General features: G+C 45.0%; 2 pseudogenes; one reads left to right on the top strand and one right to left on the bottom strand.

Annotated features, from left to right (window-relative positions):
* Window positions 1–2,175, bottom strand: part of LOC110596739 — a 10,754-nt pseudogene extending 8,579 nt beyond the window's left edge.
* A 2,157-nt stretch (window positions 2,176–4,332) lies between these two features.
* LOC103272911 lies at window positions 4,333–6,151 on the top strand (annotated as a pseudogene).
* Window positions 6,152–8,102: the final 1,951 nt, after the last annotated feature.

An 8,102-nucleotide genomic window follows, 5' to 3' on the forward strand; every position in this document is an offset into this window, starting at 1 on the left:
GCAATCCATTCACCTCAGCCTCCCAAAGGCGTGGAATTACAGGCTGAGCCACCGAGCCCAACTGTATACAAATCTTAAAAACTTGCCGGGGGTAGTGTCACACACCTGTAGTCCCAGCTACTTGGGAGGCTAAGGCAGGAGGATCGCCTGAGCCCAGCAGGTCGAGGTTGTGGTGGCTGTGAACGTGCCACTGCACTCCAGCCTAGGGGACAGCGTGAGACTCCGACTCAAAAAAAAAAAAAAAAAAGTGGCATATGCTGGTTTTAAAATCAGTTCCTACCAATTAAAAGTTATTTTGTTGGTTTAAGTGTATGAAAATTTATACTACATAGCACAGATTATAAAAATCTTGCTGAATATATGGAGACATGGAACAGCCAATAAAATAATTCTGAAAACAAAATCGAAGCTCACCAATAAAGTCCTGGGGCAGGCAACAATGTTTCTCTTGATTTTTTTTTTCTTTTCCTTTTTTAAGTTTTGAGTATTTCACTATTAACCAATAACCCTCACCCCTGACTTCATACCTGAGACGGTGATGAAGGCGTCCACACTGCTATGCAAACCGGAAATGGGATTTGAAGCCTGACAGGTATAGACCCCTGAGTGTGCCCTGGAAAGATTGGAAATGAAGGGAGTCTGGTCCCCCAGCCTGGGGACCCCATTGATATTCCATGTGTACTGGGCAAGGGGGGGGTCAGCCAAGCAGACCAGGGTGAGGTTGGAACTGATCACAAAATCTGGGTCCTGTACAGTCATGGTGGGGGTGTCAGGACCATCTGAACAAGGAGAGAGGCTTCCTAATTAGGAAAAGTGTGGGGAGTAAGGATCACCCCCACCCCCAGACTGTGCATTCAGCTTAGTGTTGGAAGCTTGGTACATTGAGGGAGGTATGCAATTGGCACAACTTAAAGCTTTGTCAAATGAATGAATGAATGAATGAATGAACTACGGCAGTAGCCTCCTCATTCTTGGATCTGTTGCCTGGTTTGCCCTTTGTAGAAGGTCAGCTCCGTGAAGACAGGGAAGTGCTTGTCAGTTATGCCACTTGCTTCGACTAGAATAATACCCAACATGCTCCATCGATATTCCAAAAGGTAGAGGGAGACACAGAGACAGAGAAAGAGAGAGTTTAAGTTCCCGTCTTCACTCGAGACTGCTATGAGATCTTGGGTAAGCCCCTCCCTTTTCTAACTTCAGTTTCCTTGTTTCTAAAATGAGGTGTCTCTAAAAGCCCTTTCAGCCCTGCCAATATTTATGTTCTAAGATCTGGAATTCTGGGGAGTTTGGGGTCCTGTAATCTCCACCTGACTTTGCATTTGATCTTGGGATAGGACGAGTCTGAGAGTTCCTAACTGGATACCTAGTAGAGACTCAATAAATGTCTTGTGAAATAAATGGATTTTTCAAGAGAGTAGTAATCCTAAGCAACTATTAAGCCCTTACTATGTGCCAGGTACTGTTCTGAGTTCTTCATCCAAAGACGAACTCATTTAATCCTCACAACTACCCAATAAGATAGAGACTATTATGAGTCTCACTTTGCAGATAAGGAAACTGAGGCACAGAAGGGTGAAGTGACTCACCCAAGGACACTCAGCTGAGAAACAACAGGGCCAGGATTTGAACCAAGGTAATCTGCAGAGTCCCTGATCTAAACGCTCAGTTGTAAATAGTGGATGAACCAGTGTGCGGTTGGGCCAGAGGTACTGCGTGCCTCAGAGGTGAGTCCGTTGTGAAGCAGAGAGACCCAGACTTACAGGTCACGCTGACCACGAGGGCTTCCCTGAGTCTGGCACCCAGGTGGTTCCTGATCTCGCAGTGGTAGGTGCCGGAGGCATTGCGGGTGACGGTGGGGATGGTGAGGGCCCTGCCATCCCTGGAGATCACAGGCCCATCCCCTTCCTGAATCACCTCGAGGTTCAGAAACTACCGGATTGTCACGTCAGTGTTTGGAGAGATGCACGTGAGATTCAAGGAGTCCACGTGCTCCACTGTGGCTGAGCTCTGGGCTGCTACCTGGGGCTGGTGCAGCTTCTCTGGGGAAGAGGAAAGAGACACAAGGGGTTAGACAGGAGAGAAGTTGGAGCCCTGGAAGTGTCGGTGGAGGAAATGGCTGGGGCCTCGGGAACACTCACTGCTGGCTTTACTGGTGCCAAGATGAGCAGTGACCATCACCACACTCACATGCACACTCAAACACACTCACACACACACATGCTCACACACTCACATATACATTTTCTCTCTCACACACACACACACACACACACACACATCCCCTCTATCTCTCTGTCTCACACACACTCACACACTCACACATACATTTTCTCCCTCTCTCACACACACATTCCCACAAATGCTCACACACATTCTCTCTGTCTCTCTGTCACACACACACACTCACAAACACACACACATTCTCTCCCTCTCTGTCTCTCTCTGTCTCTCTCTCTCTCTCTCTCTCTCTCACACACACACACACACACACACACACACACACACACACACACGACAGAAAGTCACTTGTTCCACTTCCAGAGACTCTTCAATACCTAGAGATCTCTTCCCAGAATCCACATCAACACAAATGCCCGCACATTTGTGTATAATTTCAGGGGATTATGGGCCACTGTGGGCACCAGCTTTGGAGCCAGGGTGAGGACTCTTATACCTAGATTATAAATTAGTAAATACATTTCTTGAAGTCAACTTGGAAATACAAGTCCAAAGCTTTAAAACATGTATTACGTTTGGCTCAGTGGTTATACTTTTTAAAAAATAGCTTTGAGCCGGGCTCAGTGCCTCAGCGTGTAATCCCGTGCCCAGGGAGGCTGAGGTGAGTGAATTGCCTGAGCCTGCGGGTTTGAGACCCGCCTGGGCAACTTGGCGAGACCTCATCTCCATAATAAATCAAAAAATTAGCCAGGCATGGTAGCGCGCATGTGTAGTTCAGGCTACTTGGAAGGCTGAGGCAGAAGGATCGCCAGAGCCCAGTGGGTCGAGGCTGCAGTGACCGGGAGCGGCCACTGCACTCCAGTCTGGGCGACAGAGTGAGACTACAACTCAAAAAAATAAAAAATAAAAAAATTTAAAAAATTAAAAATAGCTTTGTTGAGGTATAATAAACAAATTTAAATATTTAAGATGTACAACTTGATGTTTTGATACATGTATACATTGTGAAATATGCCACTGTGAAATAATCTTTACATTCCAGCTAATTGACCTCACAGAGTCCTTCCCCTTCTCTTCCTCTTCTTCCTCTTCCTCCTTCTCCTTCTTCTTCTATTTTCTCTTCTTCCTCTTCCTTTTCCTCTTCTTTCCTGCAGTAAGAACAATTACGATCTACCCTCTTGGCAAATTTGAAATACACAATACAGTATTGTTGACTACAGCCATCATCCTATTCATTTGATCTCCAGAACTTCTCTATCTTGCATAAGTGAACCTATGCACCTTTGACCAACATCCCCCCATTTCTCCCTCCTCCCAGCCCTTGGCCATCCTACTCTCTGCTTCTATGAGTGTGATTCTTTTTAGTGCGATCATGCAGTAGTCATTTCAGTGTCTGGCTCATTGCCAAATTCAGATGCAGGCTTAAGTGATTACTATCAAAATCTCAGCAAATTGTTATTGACATAGATAAGATTATTCTAAAATTCATATGCAAAAGAAAGGAACTAAACCGCTAAAACAATTTTGAAAAAATAAAGTGAGAGACATCACTCTCCCTGATTTCTTTTTTTTTTTTTTTTGAGTTGGAGTCTCACTCAGTTGCCCAGACTGGAGTGCAGTGGCCGCTCCTGGCCACCACAGCCTCAACCTGCTGGGCTCTGGTGATCCTTCCACCTCAGCCTTCCAAGTAGCTGGAACTACAGGCGTGCACAACCACGCCCGGCTAATTTTTTGATTTATTGTAGAGATGAGGTCTCATCAAGTTGCCCAGGCAGGTCTCGAACCCGCGGGCTCAGGCAATCCACTCACCTCAGCCTCCCAAGCTTGATTTCAAAATGTATTATATAGCTACAGTAGTCATGACTGTGTGGTATTGGTAGAGAGATATACTCACATAAGTCAATGAAATAGAATACAGAACTCAGAAATAGACTCGTAAAAATATGCCAAACTGATTTTCAACAAAGATGCCAAAGCAATTCAATAGAGGAAGGGTACTCTTTTCAGAAAAAAAGGGGGGGGGAGAGGTTAAAGACATTATTAGGGAGAAAAAAAAGTAAACCTTAACCTAAACCTCATCTCTTATACAAAAATTAACTTCAAATGGATCACACATTTAAATGTGAAATATAAAATGATACGATTTGGCCGGGCATGAAGTGAGAGGATGGCCTGAGCCCACAGGTTCAGGTTTGAGACCAGCCTGGGCAACTGGGTGAGACCTCATCTCTACAATAAATCAAAAAATAAAAATAAAATGATAAAATTTTTAGAAGAAAGCCGGATAAAATCTTCATGACCAAGAGCTTGGTGAAGAGTTATTTGACACCACTCCAAAAACATGATCCATAAAAGAAAAATTGATAATTCATCAAAATTTAAATTTTCTTCTCTGCAAAGGACTCTGTTAAAAGTATGAAAATACAAGCTATAGACTAGGAGAAAATCACTTATCTGATGAGGGACACACAGCTAGAGTACACAAAGAAATATTAAAGCTCAGCAGTAAAAAGAAAAGAAAAACAAACAAACAATCCAATTAGAAAATGAGCTGCCAGGCTCGCTGGCTCAGCCTGTAATCCCGCGCCTTTGGGAGGCTGAGGTGAGTGGATTGCCTGAGCCTGCGGGTTCGAGACCCACCTGGGCCACTTGGCAAGACCTCATCTCTACAATAAATCAAAAAAATTAGCCGGGCGTGGTAGCACGCGCCTGTAGTTCCAGCTACTCGGAAGGCTGAGGCGGAAGGATCGCCGGAGCCCAGCAGGTCGAGGCTGCGGTGGCCGGGAGCGGCCATTGCACTTCAGTCCCGGGAGCGGCCACTGCACTCCAGTCTGGGTGACAGAGTGAGACTCCAACTCAAAAAAAAAGAAAGAAAGAAAATGAGCAAAAGTCATGAAGAAATATTTCGCTGAAAAGGATATACAAATGGTAAATAGACACATTAAAAGATATTCAACATTATTTTAGTCATTTAAGGAAAAACAAATTAAGACCATGATAAAATATTAGAACAACTAAACTTGGGAAAAAAATAACAATACAAAATACTGCCAAGCATATGTGGAGAGACCAAATCTCCCATACACTGCTGATAGAAATGTCAAATGGTGCAATCATTCTAGAAAATAGCTTGGCAATTTCTTTCTTTTTCTTTTTCTTTTTTTTTTTAGCCAGAATCTCATTCTGTCACCCAGACTGGAGTGAAGTGGCACGCTCATGACCACTGCAGCCTTGACCTGCTGCACTAAGGTGATCCTTCTGTCTCAGCCTCCTAAGTAGCTGGAATTACAGGTGCATGCCACCACGCCCAGCTAATTTTTTTTTGATTTTTTGTAGAGATGTCTCACCAAGTTGCCCAGGCTGGACTCGAACACCTGGACTCGGGTAATCCTCTTGCCTGCACTTCCCCCGGGATGACAGGTGTGAGTTACTGCACCCAGATGGCAATTTCATTAGCAGACACTTAGCAAACAACTGAACAATTGCACTCCTGAGCAAAGAAATAAAAACCACAGCCCTCCACCTCTATCTGCCCACCAGCCGGAGGCAGCCCGAGCCCAGTGCCAGGGCCAGGTGGAATCCCAACATCAAAAACCTCACAGCAGACTGGACCTATCAGGACATGGCCATTGTGGACTGCAAGGTCTTGCCCTCTGTCTGGGCCGCCGTCACAAGAAAAACCTTCGTCAACATCACGCCAGCTGAGGTTAGTGTCCTGACTGGCAAAGACAAAAAAGTGTTTTAACGAACGAACTGACACTTAGGGGCCAGAAATGTTCTGTGATCAGGGACTCACTGCTACAGGATGGGGAATTTACCATGGATCACTGATGGAGCCCCCACCTTCAATGTCACTGTCACCATGACTGCCAAAATACTAGTCCTACTGATGGGCAAAGAAGGTGTCCACAGCAGTTTGGTCAACAAAAAATGTCATGAAATGGCCTCCCACCCGCGGCGTTCCCAGTACTGACCTTGTCTGTCCCTGTCTCACCACTCCCACAGCTTTTGCGTCCCTTCCCTCGCACACATACACCATTTTTATTTTGGCCACACCCCTTATAGCTGCCAAAACCACATAGGGTGGGGGTAAGGGTTGGATGGACAGACACATCCCCCTACCCATGCCCTTCCTGTGTGCGGTTGGAAAACTTTTTTGTTTTTTGGTTTTTGTTTTGTTTTTAATAAAAAGATTCTACTGACCAGGCACAGTGGCTCACACCTATAATCCCAGCACTTTGGGAGGCCGAGGTGAAAGGATTGCCAAAGCCCATGGGTTCGAGACCAGCCTGGGCAACTTGGTGAGACCTCATCTCTACAATAAACCAAAAAATTAGCCGGGCGTGGTGGTGCGTGCCTGTAATTCCAGCTACTTGGAAGGCTGAGGTGGAAGGATCGCCTAAACCCACCAGGTCGAGGCTGTGGTGGCCATGAGCATGCCACTGCACTCCAGCCTGGATAACAGAGTAAAACTCTGACTTAAAAAAAAGATTCTACTAACAACAAAAAAAGAAATAAAAACCTAACGTCTACACAAAATCCTATAAATGAATGCTCATAGCAGTTTTATTTCTGATAGCTAAAAACTAGAAACAACCAATATGTCTTTTTTTATATATACTTTATTTGATTTTAAAGATGTGGAGTACAAGTGAGGATTAGGTACATAAGTAATCTATATGCAGGTGAAGTTTGGGCCCCCAGCTGGTCCCTGGTTTAGGATCAGGTACGCCTGATGGTATTAGAGACCACCATTCTTAGCGAATCATCTACCACAGAAACAAAGAACCAAATACCACATGTTTTCACTCGTAAGTGGGACCTGAACATTACTCACAATAACACAAGGGAGGGATCGGCAGTCGCTGCCAGGGGAGGGAGGAAGGGGAGCCATGTAACAGCACATAAAATGTCTTTCAGTAGGAGAATGACTAAGCCAACTACAGAATAGCCATAGCACGAAAACCTCCTCAGTCATAAAGGAAAATCTATTGCTGTGTAACTACAGTTGACCTTTGGACAACACAGCCTTTAACTGTGCAAGTTCACATCTACTCGGATTTTCTTCCGCCTCGGTCACCTCTAAGTCAGCAAGACCAACCCCTCCTCTCCCTCCTCCTCGGCCTTTCAGCACGTAGAGAATGAGGATGAGAACCTTTAGGAGGAGCCGCTGCCACTTAATGAACAGTAAATACATTTTCTCTTCCTTATGACTTTTAAAGGCTATTTTCTGTTTTCTAGCTTACTTTATTGTAAGCATGCCGTATATAAAACATAGAATATACAAAAGATGGCTTCCGGTTCACAGTCAGACACGAGTAAAGTCTTTGGGGAGTCAAAAGTTGTACACGGATTTTCAACCGTGTGGGGTTCAGCGCCCCTAACCGCTGTGTTGTTCGACGTACTTGAATGGATCTTAAGGGCATGATACGTGACTGGAAAATAGAAGTCATTTTCAAAGGGTCACATACTGTACAGTTCCATTTATAAAAGATCCTTGAAATGACCAAATCATAGAGATGAAAAGCAAATTCATGGCTGTCAGTGTTTGGGGACGGTTTGAAAAGAGGAAGTTGGGTGTGATTGCAAATAAGCAGAATCCAGGAGATCTTTGTGGTGATAAAAATACGTGTGTGTGTGTAGAGAGAAAGAGAGAAGAGAGAGACCAACTCTCATTCTGTCACCCACACTGGAGTGCAGTGCAGTGGCACCATCACAGGTCACTGTAGCATCAACACCTGGGCTCAGGTGATCCTTCCACCTCAGCCTCCCAAGTAGCTGGGACTCCAGGCATGTGCCACCACACCTGGCTAATTTTTTGACTTTTTGTAGAGGTGAGGTCTTGCTATGTTGCCCAGGCTGGTCTTGAACTTCCGGGCTCAAGCAATCTTTCCACCTCAGCCTGGGATTATAAGCATGAGTCA

This window comes from Carlito syrichta, unplaced genomic scaffold (assembly GCF_000164805.1).
Source record: "Carlito syrichta isolate Samal-C Ts95f unplaced genomic scaffold, Tarsius_syrichta-2.0.1 Scaffold313379, whole genome shotgun sequence".
Taxonomy (NCBI): domain Eukaryota; kingdom Metazoa; phylum Chordata; class Mammalia; order Primates; family Tarsiidae; genus Carlito; species Carlito syrichta.